The following is a 22,205-nucleotide window of genomic DNA, read 5'->3' as shown; positions in this document are numbered from 1 at the left end:
GAGACTTTCAACATATTTGTTGGGATTGCCCCTCCATTCAACCTTTCTGGAAAGGAATTATTTCCCAAATCAGACAGATCCTGGGCTACCCAATACTGGACTCCGTAGAACATGTTCTTTTGGGGGTGCAAGACCCCAGTCTGAAGCACCAAACTCATGGGGACCACTCCATTATGTAGCTCGGCTTGGTAGCAGCTAAAATGGCGGTAGCAGCAGCCTGGAAAAAAACGGAAGCCCCCTCTCTCACCCAATGGCATGCTCGACTATGGCAGGCCCTAGCTCTTGAGCGGATGATGGATATTATCAAGGATTCCCACAAGGGTTTTGATTATATCTGGAGTCCATTGGTAGGTTAACTGTCGGGGGACTGCCTGTCTTAGCTTGTGGCCCCAAGCTGCGGGCCCTTCACGTCTTCCAGACATAGCAGATCTGAGCCTGGTCCTGATCCCTCCTGGGAGCTGGGGCCCTTTGGGCTATCAGGCCCCCTCTCATGTGCAGCCGCTACCCCCCTTTTAGTTTTTCCTTCCTTAAGACCAGAATCTGCGGTATCCTTCGGCCCTTCGGGAGTTGGACAATGCCCATCCTATGCTCTCCTCAGTCACTTTATGATCATGTTTGCGGGCTCATATTTAACTTGTTTCAACTGAAAATTTGTTAATTCATCATTTGCGTATTAGATCCAACATAAAAATTATTAATACTCATTATTATTTGTGAGACAAGAATATGGATGTTAAAACACTTCAACAAGTACATATGGTCCTAAAAGTATAAAAGGAAAATGTTTCTCTTTGTTTTCTATTTTCAAACTTGAAAGGGTTTTGGTGATGGTTGGGGGTGAAGAAGCCAGTTATAAAAGTGGGCAGGGATAAGTTAAGGCCAGGGTGCTTAAATCAAAAAGAGAAGTGTTAGGTATAAGTTGGGGCATCTGAAAATAGTGCAAACCACTCAGGGCAAGAACCGCTTCTCCCCTCACTTATCTGCACTTTGGAGTAGCTATAATAGATTACCTGTCAAAGAAAAACGGAAGAAGACTTATATAAAGGAGAGAGATATAGTGAGTCCGTAGAAATTACTGAGAGAGAACAGGCATTGTAAAAAGGAAGACAGTTGGGAAGATCAGTGCATCAGGAAAGAAAATAAATGAGATACGGAGAGAAGAGAAAGACAAAAAGAGAAATACGCTTACGTGACTGGTGTCCTTTCTTTTCTGAGGGGCACGGCTTATGAAAGAGGATCCGAGGTAATGGAACAAGGAGCAAGTGTCCTAGTAGGAAAAAGATACAAGAAGATAAAATCTAGAGCCATAATGTTTTTCCTAAAGGAAAGAAGTGATGTATTATAAAAATATAATATATAAGTAGAAGTAGAAGTAGAAGGAATTCGAATATTTTGTCAAACATTACTTATCTAGGAGCAGGGCACAAGTCGTAAAAAAAGAAGCGGGGGGACGCTGTCACCGGAAGTGACGTCACAACAGGAAGTGACATCACGAAAGGTGCCGCGCTCCTGGTCCCAGTAAAATAAGTGGGGGGACGCTGTCCACCCACGTGGTACCCCGACTCGAGCCCTTTTAGGAGACTTGCTTTGCAACCACGGAAACGGACAACACCCACCCACCATCATTCTCAAACATCCCCTCTATCATACATCCACACAAACAATATCAAATTTCCACACTCAAAAGCAAAAAAACACTATGAAATTACATAAAACACGTAAATGCTGAAAGAGAGCTAATATGGAGCAAGAGTGGACTCGACAAATGTCATGAAATTCACGAGATCATGTGCTGCCTTTTCCTCATGTCCCAACACCACCACCACCATGCTAAGTCAACCTTAACTCCAACACCTTTTATTACTTAGGAAACATTGAAATGAGGCATGTTTGAAATACTAGCTGATAATGAGTTTATGTGCGTAAAAGGATGTATGATAGCTCCAATAAGTTCTTAGAGTGACGCTTTCCAACACTGATAAAAGGCATCTGGCCACATGCCTGATGGTCTCTATGTTAGCATATAATGGTGGGTGTGTGGGAAACATATGAAAGTAGATGTATTGGTATATTACGGTGGGTTTGCTGTTATACAACGTCGGCTGTGTAGACCTATGATGAGGAATATGTTAGCATATGATGTAATTAATGATATTGTGTATTGTGTAGCATGTTACTTTATGTTTGAAAATATGCTCAATCTTGTGAAGAGTGAATGATGGGAGTGGGAGTTAAGTTTGCCTCAGTACGGCCAGATTGTGGCACAAAGTGATGGTAGTAGCTCAACGGTATGCAGTCTAAATATCGAGTTTTTTTTATCTAGTGGACATAATATCGAGTCAGGAATATCGAGTCTGCAATAATATCGAGGTAAGTAATATCGAGGTAAGTCATATCGGTTTTTATAGTGAAAAAAAAATATCGAAGGTAGTAATATTGAGTTGTTAATATCGAGTGTGTAAAATATCGTTTATGTTTGTAAGTTATTAATATCGAAAGTAAAAATATAGAGTGTCATTATATCGAATGTAAAATTATAGAGTGTTACAATATCAAATGTAAAAATATAGAATGTTAGAATATCGAAATTAAAAATATAGAGTGTAAGAATATCCATATTTGGATTTTAGATTGTTAAATATGTAAGTTAAGTTATAAAAATATATTTTTTTTGTATTTAATTTTTAATAAATAATTTTAAAAAATTATTTATTTAAAAAAAAATTATAATAAAATTCAGGAGCGGGATGTGGGATTTTAGGGGAATAGGGTGGGGAGTGTTTTGAAAAAGTGAATTTTGTTTTTTTTTTATAAAAAAATTCTTAAAAATATTTAAATAAATGTATAATAAAATTTAGTAATGGGATGTGGGTTTTTAGGGGAATAGGGTGGAGAGTGTTTTAAAAATGTGATTTTTTTAATGAAAAATTAAATTCTTAAAAATATTTAAGTAAATGTATAATAAAATTTAGGAGTGGGATGTGGGTTTTAGGGGAATAGGGTGGGGAGTGTTTTAAAAATGTGAATTAGGATTTTTTTTTAGAAAAATAAAATTCCTAAAAATATTTAAATAAATGTATAATAAAATTTAGGAGCGGGATGTGGAAATTATTTGAGGATTAGGGTGGGGAGTGTTTTAAAAATGTGAATTTGTAATATTTTTATTTTTATTTAAAAAAAAGTTTAATTTTAAAAATGTATACATAAATATAGGAACTGGTTGTGGGTTTTTAGGGGAATAGGGTGGGGAGTGTTTTACAATTTCTTTTTAAAATAATATTTTTTTTAAATGTTAAATATTTAATTTTTAGAGAAAAGTTTAAAAAATGTATCATAAAATTTAGGAGTGGGATGTGGGTTTTTAGGGGAATAGGGTGGGAAGTGTTTTAAAAATGTAAATTTTTAAATGTTATTTTTATGTTTTTTTAAACTAACTTTTTAAAATTATTTTAAAAATTTGTAATAAAATTTAGGAATGGGATGTGTGTTTTTAGGGGAATAGGGTGGGTAGTTTTGTTACAATTTGTATTAATAAATGTAATTTTTTTTAAATTTAAAAAATGTAATTTGTTTAAATAAATTTTAAAATGTATATTAAAATTTAGGAGCGGGATGTGGGTTTTTAGGGGTATATTATGGAGATTGTTTTAAAAATGTGAATTTGAAGATTTTAATTTTGTTTTAATTATAAAATGTTAAATTTGTATACATTTCTTTTAACATTTATAATAAAATTCAGGAGTGGGATGTGTGTTTTTAGGGGTATAGGGTGGGGAGTGTTTTGAAAATGTGAATTTGTAAATTTTATTTTTAAAATGTTACAATTACTAAAAAAAATGTAAAACCAAAACATAAATAGTAAATTATATTGTTTTTTTGTCCAGTACCTTCCCTGAGTTTGTACTTGGTGGAGTTGGAATAGTTTATTACATTGTTTGAGTGTCCAGCACCTTCCCTGAGTTTATACTTGGTGGAGTTGGAATAGTAAACTATATGGGTTTTTGTGGCCAGCACCTTCCCTGAGTTTGTACTTGGTGGAGAGGGAATAGTAAATTATATGGGATTGGTATCCAGCACCTTCCCTGACTTTATACTTGGTGCAGTGGGAATAGTAAATTATATGGGTTTTGTGTCCAGCACCGTCCCTGAGTTTGTACTTGGTGGAGTGGGAATAGTAAATTATATTGTTTGAGTGTCCAGCACCTTCCCTGAGTTTATACTTTGTGGAGTTGGATTAGTAAATTATATTGTTTTTATGTCCAGCACCTTCCCTGCGTTTATATTTGGTGGAGTGGGAATAGTAAATTATATGGGATTGGTATCCAGCACCTTCGCTGAGTTAGTAATTGGTGGAGTGGGAATAGTAAATTATATTGTTTGAGTGTCCAGCACCTTCCCTACGTTTATACTTGGTGGAGTTGGAATAGTAAATTATATGGGTTTTGTGTCCAGCACCTTCCCTGAGTTTGTACTTGGTGGAGTGGGATTAGTAAATTATATGGGTTTTGTGTCCAGCACCTTCCCTGAGTTTGTACTTGGTGGAGTGGGAATAGTAAATTATATTGTTTTTGTGTCCAGCACCTTCCCTGAGTTTCTACTAGGTGGAGTGGGAATAGTAAATTATATGGGTTTGGTATCCAGCACCTTGCCTGAGTTAGTACTTGGTGTAGTGGGAATAGTAGATTATATTGTTTAGGTGTCCAGCACCTTCTCTGAGTTTGTACATGGTGAAGTTGGAATAGTAATTTATATGGGTTTTGTGTCCAGCACCTTCCCTGAGTTTGTACTTGGTGCAGTGGGAATAGTAAATTATATGGGTTTTGTGTCCAGCACCGTCCCTGAGTTTGTACTTGGTGGAATTGGAATAGTAAATTATATAGTTTGAGTGTCCAGCACCTTACCTGAGTTTATAGTTGGTGGAGTTGGAATAGTTAATTAAATGGGTTTAGTGTCCAACACCTTCCTTGAGTTTATACTTGGTGGAGTAGGAATAGTAATTTATTTGGGTTAAGGGTCCAGCACCTTCCCTGAGTTTATACTTGGTGGAGTGGGAATAGTAAATTATATGGGTTTGGTATCCAGCACCTTCCCTGACTTAGTACTTGGTGGAGTGGGAATAGTACATTATATTGTTTGAGTGTCCAGCACCTTCTCTGAGTTTATACATAGTGGAGTTGGAATAGTAAATTATATGGGTTTTTTGTCCAGCACCTTCCCTGAGTTTGTACTTGGTGGAGTGGGAATAGTAAATTATATGGGTTTTGTGTCCAGCAACTTCCTTGAGTATATACTTGATGGAGTGGGAATAGTAATTTATTTGGATTAAGGGTCCAGCACCTTCCCTGAGTTTATACTTGGTGGAGTGGGAATGATAAATTATTTGGGTTGACTGTTCAGCACCTTGGTAGAATATATAGTTGATGGAGTGGGAATAGTAAATTATAATATATGAATGGTTAGTATTTTGTGAGAGTATATATAATGATATTAACTATGTTTAACTCATGTTGTATGGTAAAATTATTATAACAATATTAATTAATTATTGTAATTGTTAGTAAATAAAAATAAATTAATCAGAGTCACATCATGTTTTAAATATTTTATTATTTTCAAAGAGGGGGTAATAAAATAAGAAATCAGAAAACAATTTTATTGACATTTTTAAATGTTATCTGTACATTTTTATTTTCATGATATAAATTAAAAATATTTACATTTTCATCACAGTTGTACATTTGTCTCAAAAAATTATTATTGCAAACATAATTTATTACAATTATTTTTAAGTAAAGTAATATTTATGAAGTGTACATTTTTTTGTTTATTTCACAGTTTTTAATGTAAAAAAAAAGATTTGACAAGTCATATACAACAACTATTTTTATAATTTTTTTAACACTGGTAGTATTTTTAAAGAAAAATTGTAGTACACATATTTATAAACATTAATAAAAAAGGTAGGTTTTGTTAACATTAATATACTATTTACATTTGTGTTTTTTGAAATACATTACATTGCTAATGTTTTTAAGTAAATTATTGGTTTATGCAAACAGTAAATAATAGTAATATTAATAACAGTATTGTATATTCATACAGTCATGTAAGTAATTTTTAATAAGGTAAATGTTTGTTTATTTAATGTACAGTCATTGAAAATAACATATAGTACATTGGAATCATTTTTATAACAATGTTATATTTTTGTTTAATTAAAAAAATACAATAGTTACATAATGTACATTGTAACATGTGTAAAATAATTTTAGAATGTTATTTAATGTTAATATAAATGGGACTATTTGTTTGTTTGGGACTATTTTGTAACCGCGTCATGTTATTTTGGGTCATTTCGACTTGGAAGAGCTCGCGGTTGGAGGCTGCTTCGCGTGTGGAAGGGTAAGTTTAATTTTAAGTACTTTATTTAAGTTATATGTTTAGTTTGAGTGTTTGTGGAGTGTGTGTAGGTTTTCTATTGTTTGGTAGTTGTAGGATGTGTGTGTTTTAGGCGGTAGTTACGGTTATCGTTTTGGTTCCAGTTTACTCGTTATGGGTTAGGTAGGAATAGGGTTAGAAATGTAACTTAATGTTTTGTATTATTTTTAATAATGTTTTAATTTGTATGTTGGGGTGCATTGTGTGCGGGTGGGTATGTTTTTTTTTCTATTTTACAGGTACTTCATGTGGATGTCGTTTTTGGGAGAAGATTGCGTTTTTTTTCGTAAGAAGGGTGTCTATTATTTTTAAATATATTAGAGACACACTTTCTAACATTTTCGGTTTTTCCAGGAGCTTTTTTTATCTTTTACACTATTTTCGGGTTTTTAATGGGTTATCCTTGGATCTATTATAGAGAAGATCGTTATGTATGTGTTTTTTTTTTCATTTGTAATTTACATTTCCATGGAGCGTTTTTTCTGTTTTTGGGAACTATTTTCGGGTTTTTAAGGGTTTTCCAGTGAGTGGATTGTGTTGGAGAAGAACATTTTTGGATTTCGTGTTATTTTTGAATGATCTCGTTTGGATTGTTTGGGTGGATTACTTCTAAGGAATGATTTATTTTGTTACAAAGGTTTCTCTTCAGCAACAAAGTGAGTAAGTATTTTTCATTGGGTGGGATTGTCATGTTATTTTTTATGTAATTTTATGGTATACTTTAGAAATTGTAAGGAAATTATTTAGAAATATTTAAATAAATATATTAAATATATTTGAATAATTTTGTTACAGTTTCTAACATGTGTTTAATATGTATATTTTATGTTTACTATTTGAATAGTGTAGGTATGTGAGTTATTTTTAAAGAATTGTTTTAGCTATGGTAGATAGGTATGGTAGGTCTCTGATAGTTGGGTATAGGGTTACTTGGCTTTGTAAGGTGTTGTACATTTTTTTGGTTTCTTTAGTTAGTTTAGGGCCTATTTATGTTATAGATTGCTCCATTCGGAGTTCTTGGTGGCTTTGCTCCTTTTGTAAAGCTTGAAGGAGTTTATGTACGGTTAGGGAACCTCTGCCTGTACCTGCTTGGAAAGCATTGTGCCATCCTTCGACAGCGTTGTTGCTTTTAGCTTGTTTATTTAGTGTACTTAGGTAGACGTTCCACCAGGGGATTTGGAATTTTGGTTGCCTTCTGTGTCCAGATCTGTGTAGTCTCCCTACCCATGTATCTTCGAAATAATCTAAGAGAGGGCTTAGTTTGGTTTCATTTTTTTTATAATAGGGTCTGTCTATTAATAGGTTGTAATGTTCCACTACGTCTGTAACTGGAACGTAGGCCAGTGCAATTAATTTTTTTACCTGGTAGGCAAAAGTACTGTCAGTGCAGTATTGGGTGCCGAGGGCAGATTTTTGTATATGTTTCCATATACATTTGTTAAAGTGGTAGTAGCAACCTTGGATTGCTGTGTGAGGGTAGGTCTTTAGAATTGTATTCATCATTGCTTTCTCAAAGTCAATGATAATGTTTTGGGGGAAGTAATTATTTGTTAGGTCTTTTATTTTATCTAGTACCTCAGTATAGGTTGTTTGCTGTTTGTTGGGTAGTAGGGCATGTATGAAGGAGATATTGCAGTTTTGATAGTGTCCATGGATGGTGTATAATTGGTAGAATGGTTTTGGGCATACTGAAAATATGCCGTCCATCATCCATGTTTCGCATTGGTGTAATTTCACCATATTGTCTGCTGTAGCAAACATTATAATTCTTTTTTCTTTAGATGCATTGTCATATATGATGAAAGGTTCGTTATTATGGGTTATTGTTAGTTCAGGGGGAATTTGGACTTGCTGAAATGTTTTTGGGGCAGGTGGTGTAGCTGTAGTTGTTCTTTTTTGTGCCTAGCTATTGTCCTTTTTAGAGAATCTATAGAAGGGAGTTGGCTTGCTGCATGTTGGGGGAGAGTTCTTAGATGGTCTTTAAGAATAGTTGTAGATGGGCTGTCTGTGTTAGTGCTTGCTTCTTTTAGTGAGTCAAGCATTTGTCTAATTTCTATTTCCGTCACGTTGGGAGTGTGGTTATGTTCTGTTGTGTTAGTTACAGTTGTTTCCTGAGTTATAGCACGACCATAACATTTATTACTGTAATATTTGCTGCATTTCCAAAACACTTTCAATTGATGTTGTTTTTCCTTGGTATATGTATAGCCCATATAACAAAGAAGCATTTTGCCTTTCTGTGAAGTTACAAATTTAGCTTCTTCTGTCATTGTTCTGTTTTCTTTCTACAGTAAATAAATGTTACATAGAGAAATTTAGATGTGTTTTACGTTTATCATTACATTTATCACATTTTTACAGTATATTCACCAGTTTTTCAGTTGTTTGGAGAGCTGTGCTCTGTTTTTTGATGCTTTTCTTCTCTGTTTCTTTTGTTGATGGCTCTGTTGGTAAAAGTAAAATTATTTATTGTATATGTTTTGTTTACCATTATTGGATTCCTTTTCATTTGGACGTTTTCTTTCTAAGTTTCGTTTTATAAGTTGTCTCCGTTATTTCAGTTTGTATACTTGCTTTGTTTTTAGAGTTGATAGGTTTGTAAATGTTGGCCTTTTTTTCTTTAATTGTGGTATATCTGCAATACATGGTAAAAATTAAATAAAATGCTTAGTTTATTGTTTAATTTATTATTTGTAGCTTTTAGTGCTAAGCCTAGTAGTTAATGTCAGGTACTTACTTTTGTTTTGTTTATTCTTTGTTTGATGGTAGCAGCTTTCTGTTCTGGTGAAAATTTGGCAGAGTTTCCCCTTCTTCACGTTTTGTAGCACCAAGTGGTATCTGATTGTGTGTTTTCTTCCTTTATATAGTGTTTCAATTATGTGTTGGTTGATTTGATTGGTCTATTTAATTGTTTGGTGTTTTTTATTGGTGGTTTGAGATATTTTGAATTTTTTTGGTAGTTATGTGAATCGTTTTGTAGACGCTAGGTAATGGTTTTATATTGTGGAGCATTTATTTTTCATTCTTTTTATTTAATATTGTTCTGTAATGTGAGCTGTATAATGTTTTACATGATTATATTATGTGAACTTATTGTAATATAAAAATGTTTTATATGTTATAAATGTTGCTGTTTATTTATTGTTTGATTGTAGTATGTTATATTTTATATAAGTATGCTGATTAATGTTACGATTTACTGTGTTTTTTTCCTGTTATATTTGTATATTTATTATGTATAGTGAAGTCGATAATTTGATTTAGCGATATTTTAGTGGTCTATATTTTTGTTTTCGATATTTTTTATCATGTCTTTATATGTGTTGAAAGTCGATATATATTATTTGCGATATTTGTTAGGGACGATAATGTTGTTTTCAATGGTTTTTTTGCGATATTGTTGAGTTGATATTTGTGTAGTTTTTTGTTTAAATTAAGTATTGGTAGTCGATATTTTTGTACTCGATATAATTACGTCTATATTTTTTGTTCTCGATATTCGGTCCTTCAATATTGTTTCAGTGATCCTAGCTCAACTCATCAATTTGAATGATTTTTTAGTTTTGATGTCGAAGCTACTGATAACATATTAGTCAAAATGAACTCCCTTTCAACTTTAGTGTTTTTTTTTTAATTTCAAATATCTTTATTGGTTTTTTTTTCAAAACATAGAACATAAAACATATAAACATCAGCGCATAATCGTACAGGAAGCAGCCACATTGGCTATGTTATCAGTGGAACAGTTATACAGTGTATGGGCATGGCTGCCCTCCTATCCACTGTTGATTTTAAGAGGAAAGGAAAAGGGTTAAGGTAGGAAAGGACTGAGCTAGCATACAGAAGTTTACTTTCTACACGACAGAGTCTTTGACCCTGTGGAGGTGTGGTGTAGTGTCACTTGTTAGATTTGTTAGTGTTTATTAATGGCGGGTCGTATGGGTCATAGGGGCACATGCATCATTGCAAATTGCATTCGCAAATGGTGCGATTCGCAAACATCGGCCATTTGCAAATGCAATTTGAATTTTTGGGATGCATGAAGGGTGAAGGCCCTCGCAATTTGAGGATTCACAAATATTTGCGAATTCTCAAATTGCGATTGTATTTAAGGAATTGCATTTTGCGATTTCTTAAATGCAATGCATGAAATTTAAAAAAATTGCGAATTTGCACTTAGGGGGAGTAAACTACCATGAGGTTGAACATCATGGTAATTTGAGAAAACTTTGAAAAATGCACTTTTGTGCATTTTTCAAAGTTTCATGTTCTTCACACACATGCCCTTAGGGCATATGTGTGCACAACATATGTGCACAGATTGATTTCAGGGGTGCAACAGGGTGTCCTTTGGACACTCCTGCACCCTTGAAATCACATTCTCAAATTGCAATTCGCTTATTGCTAATTACAAATTGAAAATGTCTTCCCATTCAATGAATGGGGAGGTATTCCTTAATTGCGATTCGCAATTTGCGAGTCGCAATTAAGGAATAATAAGAAATCGCAATTTATTTAGCAATTTCTTCATGCATAGCCATTTGCGATTCCTTATTAGCATGCTCCAAGGATTTCCACTATGTTTGACTGCTGCTTTGGAAGAACTGTTTTTCTGCTTTGCTGTGCTGCCCTGCTGCCTGCTGATCTCTGCCCTGCTGAGGACAAGGACTGGACCCATCTCACTTGAACCCAGAGTGACTCCAAGGGCTTGCCCCCTGTTCTGAAGTCTCAGGGCCATCAATAACTTCCTTCAACAGCACCTGCACTCTGCCATCTGAGTCCTGCCCTGGCAAGAGGTGCCAATCCAGTCCTCTGCCCTTGAAAGTGAGCTGCTGCTTTGCTGAACCATCAAAATCGACACAGTGACGACTTTGCACCAATCGGGACAGACGCATTGCCCTTCGACGCCAACGCTGATCGAGGATATCGCTTCGATGGACTGCTTGGCTCAAGGACGATGGACAGTAAAGCTTGAAAATGATGAATTACCTGCATTGTAAAGGAGTTCGGAGACAAAACGTCATTGCCGCCTGCGTGGATCGGAACTGACTCAATCAGCCTTCGATGTTGATGCTTCCTCCATCCAGGGTACTTTTTCAGCGGGACCTGCGTGAGTCCTCTAGCCGGCCTGCCTTCCATCATGGTCGGCCTGAACTTTGGATTCACCCCAGTCCAGCGTGACCTCAAGTAACTTCTAAGCACTATTTGTTTCTATTCACTATATTTTGATTTATTCTTTAAAAATTCATAACTCCTGTTCTACTTATTCGTTTTTTGTCATTTTCATCTTATTTTACACATAGGAAATATAATATATTTTTCTATTCCTGTGGGAAGTACTTTTTGTGTTCTTTACATTGTGTTACTGTGTATGTGTATGGCACAAATACTTTACACATTGACTCTTTAGATAAGCCTGACAGCTCTGTGCCAAGCTACCAAAGGGTGAGTACAGGTTATCATTTAGCATGTCGATCTTACCCTGTCTAGAGTAGTAGTTCCTGCTTTTAAATGGTGCATACTCTGACAACCAGAAACAACATTTCTAACAGTGAGCTTCATTATTTTTCGTTCTGTCTTAGTTGTCCATGTCAACTTTCTAGTGGTCAGTGGTTTCAGTTAAACATTCTATTTGAAAAAATCTGTGTTTCTTGGCTGCTTTCCCTTTTTAGTTAGTGTTTGGATAGGTAATTCACAGCTACTTAGGGATAGATTTACTATGGGCTTGCATTGGCCTGGCATAACGTAATTCATCGTAAGGCAATGCAAGTTATTTATTGAGATTTACTAAGCCACTTAATGCCATCGTGCATGACTGTGTGGTTTAGTAAATCCAAAGTAACGCAAAGCAGTGCATATCTCTGTCGTGCATAACTTTAAGGCAGGGAGGCGGTCCATGGATGGAGGGTAGGTGTTCCCACCCATCCAGTCATGAACTGTGGCATATTCCCAGATTTATAAAGAGTTGTAAACCTGGAATGCACTATGTACTATGGTGCATATGTGTCTGTGTGGTGCCTGGCAGCCTAATTATGCACCAGCGACACGGGGAGGGCAGGATAGATAGTACCACCTCATTGTAGATATGGAGATTTCCAGCTTTCTCCCTCTCACGCAATGTAGCAGCTTTGGGTGCTGTTCTGCGTTATGTGAAAGTTTTGATAATCTGGAAGTCTTTCCAATGACTCATTCTAACACACATTCTCTCACTTGCTCATTCTAATTCATACTTATTCCAACTCATTGTTACTCATGCACAAACCTGCTCATACTAACTGGTTCTCATTCTCATCTGTTAACATACTTACACACACTCACTAATTCTGGTCCCTGGTGCAATTGCACCTGCAGCTCCATTGACAGCTACACGTACAATTCACTTCACATCCCTCTCGCAACCTCAAATCAACGACTCGTTCACTTGTTCACTCACACTCATTCCCCTTCACCCACTCTCTCATACTCACTTCCATTTATTAACCCCTTCGCTGCGGCGGCTATTCCGCCGCAGCGCTAAGGAGGAGGCAGGGCCCGTGCTCGTGAGGGAACCGCTCCGTCACGGCCCGCAGGTGAGCTGTGCTTGTGACGGAACGGTTCCGTCACCAGCACAGCCCACCCGAGGCTCGTGACGGAATGGTTCCGTCACGAGCATGGGAGGGGTTAATACACACTCTCAAACACAGATTCTGACTTTCACTCTCGTTGAAACAAGTTCTTTTTCATAGAGAAGTAGGTTCTTGTACTTACAGAGACAGCAGAGCTCTGCTACAAACAGACCTCATTATCTTGTAGAGGTGAACTCACTATTCTGCAGATGCATCCAAGTCCCTCCATACATAGTGCTGAACCCATGCACAGTGGAAAGGCAGGATTTTTGATCTCTTATCTGATCACTCTAGATCTAAATCCCCAATCAGGTCGACTGAATCTTTGTTGCCTGTCATAGAGTAAAAAGCAATCTACTACCATGTTAAACCAATCAATAATTGGCACTACTCTGAAGAACCACTTACCACAATTCAGTTTTAAAGATTTATTATAAAGCCAAAGTTAACTGGATATACAAACATCTCAATAAAAGGTTCATCAGGTATACTGGTACTAAAACGAACATAAATTCTCTGAATGATCTTAAGCGACAGAAGAATATTACTAGGACCAGCTCAAAGATCAGCAAATTCACAAGAATGGACACTAGTTGTAATTCAAGTGTCATTTACAGAAAGGAAAGAATCAGGTTAGACTGTCCCTACACTAGACTAAGTGACATCCCTACTTAACAGAATCTTAAGCTAAAAAGGTGTCAGCTGTGGTGACTTCCAAAGAAGTTCACTCACTTTCCCTTAGTCTCTGATGTAATTCTGTGCATTGAAATCGTGCCCCCTCTGCTCTCTAAGGGTCCTCAGGCCATCTGCTCTAACTCCACCCCAGGGTGCTGTCCCTAATACAAAATCACAAGCATTGTCGAAACGCCCCTCAGAGACGCCCCTCACGTACACATTTCACGTGGTTTCGATTCTGGTTTCTTCCATGCCGATACTCCTTTGGGCCTCTTGTTAGCGTTGACCTTGCTTCCCAGGCTTCTTCTCCGCTCGCCGGTACCCCCCATTACATTCTTGGAACCTCCTCCAGGCCTGTGCCTGTCTCCCCAGACAGAGCTCTATTCATCACTCTCTTGATTGGAACCCCCTCACACCTGCAAACAGACACCCATGAATAGGGCCCCAAATTCCAACCTCCAGTTATCTGATTTGGGCCATAAAACTTCTACCAAGAATGACAATTTATGCTTAACGAGACTCAATTCTAACTAACACGTGCAGATCAAAGAAGCAACTTTATCTTTCCAGGCCTGCTAAATTACTCTGCAAAAGGCCTGCACTCTGTGAACCTTTATTTCTTAAAACTAAAACAATTCTATTTAATACACTCTTGGGTATATGAAACACTTCTAGAAACATGATTTCTAACGCATGATTAATAATATTCTAAAATAGCAGTAAAGTAATAATCCATTATGTGAACTGTAGAGCATGTTTCGTTCTTCATACATTGCCATGAGGCCTGCGTTTCTACGTTTAGCAGCATTACATTTTCTTCTGTAACAGTCACATAACATGGAGTCTTGACAGCACTCTAATATTACTAAACATTACTATATTAGCTTCACACTCTATAATATGCATTCTACATTGATTAAACATTCGTTAGTATATGTGCTTCTATGTAATTTTCAACACTTCTACGTGCTTTAACTATTTCATGCATCTAACAAGTAAATATGGTGCTCTTATACATTTTTCTCAGTTTTGCGCTCTCTCAGTTCCCCCCTTTGATGACCTTCAGGGGTCATCACCATCACAACACCATCAGTAAATCGTGTCAGACAGAGCTCGTTGCAAGGTTCCCTCGCTTTATCGTTTCTAGAGCCCTCAGACTCCTGTACTTGTCCTGCATTGCAGCTAGTCTCTGCTCCTGTTCTCTCATGGATCTTTGCAACCTATTTGCTCTGTACCATTTGTATAACCTCACTAGTCCCCACAATATGATCACACAGATCACTATTATGATGATAGGTTTTAGAATGTACCATACAAAGCTCTTCCCTAGGTTGGCGAACCAACCCCCAACTTTACCCATTCCATGACCCACTTTTTCCCACACGTTTACTTTGGACAGATCCTCTATTTCTTGGTGTATCTCAGTTATATTTCGTATGTACTTCTCAAGGGGTTTTGAATTGTCTGGAATGTAAGTGCAGCATTCCTGGACCTTCAAAGCCTTACAGACTCCGCCCTCTTTGGCTAACAGAACGTCTAGAGCAAGTCGGTTCTGAAGAACCATTGCCCTTATCGATTGCATCTCTCCTTCTACCAACATTAAGGATCTAGCAGTACTGGCAGATAATCTGTCTACAACTGTTGCCAATCTCCTGATCTTGACATCATTTAGTATCAATCCCAGAAGAGGGAACATAGCACCGAATACATCTCCAACTACCTCGACATCGCCTACATTCCTTTTCCCTCTGGCTTGGGGTTTTCCCTCAATGATCTCTAAATCCTTAGCATGGTAAATTTTCGGGAAGACAATTGCCAAGTAGCAGGAACCGTACCAATTGTCTGGTAGCTTCACATAGGCATTTCTTCCACAGACAAAATACACATTAGGAATCACTTGCATTTCTTTTAGGAAATCTTTCGTGTAGTATTCTAATTGGAAGGCATGTTCACAACTGACTTCTCCCACAAACACATTTTCATAATAGGTTTTACCTCTGTGTATACATAACTTCCCTTTCTGTGTTCGATCCAACGCTATTGGACCGTTACTACCCTTCCTCTTGCGTGCCTTCTCCTCCTCGGTCCAATCTGTTTTCCATTGTCCTGACATTTTCAGAATCTTTTGCCTTCTGTAACGGTCATCAACTTGCCCTATAAATTTCTTCTCAATTTCTGACACTTTACAAGTCAGATTGTTTCTACGAGCATGTGAGGTATCTAGGGTATTCCAAGGAATGAAGAATTTCGTCAATCTATCTTCACTCTTGTAATAGTCCCATTTGTTCATATGCTTGTAGTTCGGAACTTCTGGTAATACTGAATCAAAATTTGAAAAATAATATTCAAAGCTATCTCGTCCATAAAATATACTAAGCAACAAACTACATGTAATCCCATAAGTCAATGGGAGATGATGGTACCTAATACCTTCGTCTACAGAGGCTGGCAACTGCATACACACATAGCAGTCCTTTGCCTCCATAGCGTCAATGTATTCATACAGCAGTTTGGCATAGGCGTTTGATTTAAAGTTGCCCTGCGACTCGTCCACATGTAACCTACGGGCTTCTGCTGCCAGTAAAGCCTTCTCCTGTATTGCATTGTCCTCCTTTTTACTGGCAATAGTAGGTTTTGATGTTACCACAACCTTTGTTTCTGTGGCTTTCGTCTCGTTCTCATGTCCCACTATATAGGATACAGTGACTACTAGAACTATAAGAAATATAAGTCCTGCTAAAAGTGTACCTATTATACATTTCGCTTTGCGGTTCGAGTTGCCGGCCTCCATGTTTCTCAGACAGTGTAGCTTCTTAGTCCCTTTTTCAAAGCAAAGTTCTTTCTTTTTATTTTCCTCTACAGTCTCTTTCTGTTCATTCAGTCTTTTGAACCACGCTTTAGGAAGCTGGCAATCTCTTTTTGCAATCAGTCTTTCGAACCGTAACAACAGACAACCCTAGCCCTTCTCCGTCAACTAAATGGAAAAGTCCCTACATTTTCTCTTCTTCCACTTGGCGCTAGGTTATCTTCTCAATCTTGTGTATTTACAAAGTCTTTAAGTGTCTACAATGGTGCGGGTTCCAGCGGCTCTAATAGCGTATTCAAGGATTTCTAGGCGAAGAATGGTCTCCTCGAGCGCTGATACTGATGTACCAAAAGTTGGAAACTCCACTCTGTTTAAAACTAACTCTCTAATTCGGCTCAGGTAAGGAGGATTGGGAATAGTGAGTGTTAGTAGCCCTTCTGCTTCAACTCCAGGCACCAACAATGCTACTTCCACCTTGATGATGGGGTCAGTGCTGATCACTGTCACCTCCCTCACCCTCCCGGATTTCTGTGCACACGACATCTGCGGCTAGGTAGGTCCACTCAGGGGTGGCGTATCTTCTGCAGGGTACACGCACTCTCCTTGATCTTCTTGGACCTTCCGCTTCTGAGTTCTGTGCACCTTCGACTGGATCTGAGTCTTCGGATATGGGAGCAAGGGTTCTCTCTGGAGTCGACTTTAGGCTCGGCCTCCTTCTTCTTTCAGGCCAACTGGTCTCTCCACGCCTTGATCTCCTGCTCCTTGTCCTCACACTCGACTCTTGATCACTTGCAGCTTGATCAGTGTCTGTTTCGTATTCACAGCTATTTTCTCCTTCTGTGGCAATGTCAGTTTCACTGTCGTCTTGCCCTTCTTCCACTTGGTCTGACACGCTCCCAGTTTCCTCTGACACCCCCACAGCTTGGCTGGTCCCCTCTATGGCTTCTTCGTCCACAGCTGGATTTTCATCCGAGAGAGGAGCTGTTTCTTCCAGGGGTGCTGGAACTCTCCGCGTATGGGAGGCGTGAATCCAGTTGGGCAGCCCTCCGACCTTAACAGCAGTATTCGATGTTAGGATAATTTGATAGGGCCCTCGCCAGCGCACGTCTAAACAATTCTTACTGACGTGTTTCTTCACCACGACCCAATCCCCAGGGCACAGGTCGTGACACAGGTCTTGAGATGTCGGGATTTCAGCAGCCTGCACCTGCAGAGACACAGAATGAATGGCGTCAGAAAGTCCCTTGCAATAATCCAGGATCAGATCATCTGTGATATTCAACAAAGCTGCTGTAGGAACTGATGGCAGTCTCATAGCCCTCCCCATTAACACTTCATGAGGAGAGAGACCAGTCCTCCTGTCTGGTGTGCTACGTATGCTCATAAGTACAAGTGGCAACGCATCAGGCCAACTCAGGGATGTCGATGAGCACACTTTAGCAATTCGGGACTTTATCGCCCCATTGATCTGTTCCACAATTCCTGAAGCTTCTGGTCGGTAACTACAGTGCAGTTTCTGATCGATATTCAATGCTGAGCAAAGCATCTTCACAATTTCGCTGTTGAAATGTGTTCCCCTATCTGATTCCAAAGAGGCCGGCACCCCGAAGCGCGGTATTAACTCCCTAAGCAATAACTTTGCTACTGTGAGTGTGTCGCACCTGCGTGTAGGGTAAGCCTCGACCCATCTGGAAAAGATGCAGACAACCACTAGAACGTATCGGAGGCGGTTGCATCTTGGCATTTCAATGAAGTCTAGTTGCATCCGATTGAACGGACCCCCAGACCTCCCTATGTGACTCAACGTGACTGGTGTTCTCTTTCCTACGTTCAGCTGTTGGCAGGTCACACACCGCTGACACACTGCTTCTGCGGCTACCCTAAACTTGGGGTTATACCATGTCTGTCTAAATACCCGAAGCATAGCATCTCTGCCTAGATGTACCGGGCCATGAATCTGTCTCGCCATTGGACTCACTAACTCATTTGGTAACACTGCCCTTCCATCTGCTGAAACCCAAAAATCCATTTCACTCTTTACACAACCTGCGGTTTCCCATGTCTTTTTCTCAAAATCGGTTGCATTCTCTTGTATGCCTTTTAAGTTGTCCCAGGTGTCTACAGTTTCCAACATCATTGCTAACTCTGTCCTTTGCTGTGTTCCTCCTACTTCTACCTCTGTAAAAGAGTATCCTTGCTCTGCACAATAGCATGCAACTTCGTCTGCATATCTATTTCCCTGGGACACAAAATCAGTTCCTTTAGTATGAGCTGAACATTTAACAACGGCAATAGCTGCCGGACCTTGTAATGCTTCTAACAACAATCGTACAAATTCCCCATTTCGAATAGGTGATCCTGATGAAGTCATATAACCTCTTTGAGACCATAATTGCCCATAGTCATGAACTACCCCGAAACCGTATTGGCTATCGGTGTAAATGGTGACTCGAATTTTGCTACCTGCTAAACAGGCATGTGTCAATGCAATGATTTCAGCTACCTGAGCGGAGTGTACTACTTCCAGGCAAGCGGCTTCCACAACTCCAGTAATGGTACAAACAGCATAAGCTGCTCTCAACTGACCGATATTGTCTCTTACACATGAGCCATCGACAAAGAATATTTCGTCAGGGTCGGTCAATGGCTCATCTACAATATCTGGCCTCGGTTTGGTGCATAGTTCAGTCACATCAAGGCAATCGTGATCTTCACATTCTTCATCTTCTATATCATTTGGAAGTGGCATCAAAGTGGCAGGATTCAAAACAGAGCATCTCTTAAGGGTCACGTTCTCTGCAGCAAGAATGACTTGCTCGTAGCGCGTGAGCCTGCTATTTGTCAGATGCTGTGTCTTGGTCCTGGTCATTAACAGTTCCACAGAATGAGGTACATACACCACTAACTGGTGTCCCATAACAATATTCTCGCACCTCTCAATGCTGACTCCCGTTGCAGCAACGGATTTGAGACATCCGGGCAACGCTGCGGCTACTGGGTCTAAAGTAGCCGAGAAATATGCAACTGGTCTACGGGCATTTCCATGGATTTGGACCAAAACTGACAAAGCACAACCTTCTCTTTCACAGCAGTATAGCAAGAACGGTTTATCGTAGTCCGGCATTCCCAGAGCAGGAGCACGACACAAGTCCTCTCTCAGCTGCAGGAATGCCATCAAACAATCCTTGTCCCATGGTACCGGATCACTCACCTCCTTGTGCGTCAGTTTTTGTAAGGGTTTTGCTTTCAGGGAAAAGTTAGCTATCCACTGTCGGCAATACCCAACCATTCCTAGAAACATCCTGACTTCTCTTTGTGTCGTTGGCGAGTTCATTTTCATGATCGCCTCTATCCTGTCTGGTGACACTTTCCGTTTTCCCTTTTCAATCCTGTGACCCAAGTACTGTACTTCCGTCAAACAGTACTGCAATTTGCTCGGAGACACCTTGTGTCCGTTTTCAGCTAAATGATTCAACAAGGTGATGGTGTCTATCTTACAAGCTTCCTCTGTTTCTGACGCCACAAGTAGGTCGTCTATGTACTGGACCAGAACCGAGTTCTCTGGCAGTACTAGACTTTCAAGATTTTTCTTCAGCAGCTGGTTAAAAATCGATGGGCTTTCTGTATACCCCTGTGTGATACGACACCATGTTAATACGTGATTTTCCAGCTTAAAAGCGAAAAGAAATTGGCTCTCCTCATCTAATGGGATTGAAAAGAAAGCCTGGCAAAGGTCTATCACTGTGAACCACTCAGCTTGGAATGGTATCTGAAACAATATCACTGATGGATTCGGTACCACTGGACAACATGAAACAACTATGTTATTAATCTTTCGGAGGTCCTGCACTATTCTGAATTTCCCACTAGGTTTCTGTAAACCCATAATCGGGGAGTTACATGGACTACCCACGATTTCTTTCAGTATTCCCTGCTTAATCATGGAGTCAATCACAGGCTTTATCCCTGCAATCGTCTCTGGGGTCAGTTTGTATTGTGGCGTTCTTGGATATTCAGCATTTGGTTTTACCATGATTGTCACTGGTTCCACTCCTTTGATCAGCCCTATCTCTTCCCCAGTAAAATCCCACACTTCAGATGACACCGTATCTCTTAGGTCCCATGGAAGCTCTTCCACTGTCAAGGTAGGGTACAGCTCCACACACACCCTTGAATTCGCAACCTTAAAATCGGCATCATCATCGTTAGTCTGTACTTCCACTCCCTGAGGTGTGCAATATATCGTACAATTTAGTTTGCATAATAAGTCTCTTCCCAACAGACACACAGGGCTGGAGTCGCAGACCACAAACTGGTGCTCATCACTGTATTTCCCTATTTTCACTCATACTGGCTCCGTCAAAGGGCTAGTTATTCTTCTATTTGCGACTCCTACCACTTGAATGGTTTCCCCTGACATTGGCAGGTCCGGAACCACTGCTGATCTTATAGTGGATCGAGGGGCTCCCGTGTCCACCAAGAAGGTCGTAGGACAACCTGCTACTTCAGCCTCTACATATGGTCCCCTTTGGTCCACCTCTAGAGCTGCCCCGAGGGTACAGTCCGCTAGGTTACTCACACGCTGTCCAGTCAACGGATCAACATAATAGCATTCCTCTCCCCCCACGAAAAGTGGCATCTGTCTATAGGTCTTTCCCCCTGTCGCTATTCTGGGTGGTTGAGGGAACTGGGCTCGAGGAGCTGAGGACCCCCTTTGACCACCTTTCCCTTGGGTATTATTGTCCCTTTCACTATGCTACTCTGAGTTTCCTCTTCCTCTATTTCTAGTTCTCCATTTTCAGGGTTATAGGGATACTCGCGTTTCCAATGTCCCACCTGGTGACACTGGTGACACTTTGTCGTCTTTTTCAAGGTAGCCAGGTCTACTCTAGGTCTTGGATTTTCCTTGTTGTCCCTATTCTGATTATTCGACCTCCTTCCCAGGGTCCCTGTTCCCTGTTGTTGTTGTCCACCCTTTCCAGCCGACTGCATCTGAACCAACATCAACTTCTCCTTAAGCTTTTTTGCTTTGGAATCAATTTCATCACTACAGTATCTTGCATATCTAAGAATTTCATCCAGCGGTTTATTTTGCCAACAAATTAAATGTTGCTGTATCATCAAGCAAATATCAGGTCTCAATCCCAACACAAACTTTGACACAAACTGTCCTATATCCTTGGGATCCATTACATCTAGTCCGCTGTACTGTTTGAATGTCTTCAGTAATCTCTCATAATATTCATGGACTGTCTCCTTGGGTTCCTGCCTAGTTCGGTCTATCTTCACCCAATCTATGTCCTGCGGTGGCACCTTGTCTTTCAGCCATGTTATTACCCTTTCATACTTCTCCATGACTCTTTCAGACGGTCCATTGGTCTGAGCATCCCTCTCCGGTTCAGATGTGGGCCATTCTACACTAAGCTTACATGCAGTCCATAAGTCCCCTGGGACTACGATGTCAAATAGGGTGTTCAAATCAATCCAAAGTACTTTAGAGATTTTCACAAACCTCTCTACCTGCTTGTACCACTCCACGGGGTTCTCTCTCAATTTCGGAAAGGAATTGGTAAATGCAGCTAAATCTTCTCTACTCCATGGCACATGCACATAGCTCCCATTCGCTATTTCTCGCAAAGGGAAAGCTTCCATTCTCTGTAGCCCTCCCTCTGGGGACATCC

This window comes from Lissotriton vulgaris, chromosome 3_1, assembly GCF_964263255.1.
Source record: "Lissotriton vulgaris chromosome 3_1, aLisVul1.2, whole genome shotgun sequence".
NCBI classification, from domain to species: Eukaryota; Metazoa; Chordata; class Amphibia; order Caudata; family Salamandridae; genus Lissotriton; species Lissotriton vulgaris.
The sequence above is the reverse complement of the archived record's forward strand: the minus strand, read 5'-3'. Positions refer to the sequence as shown.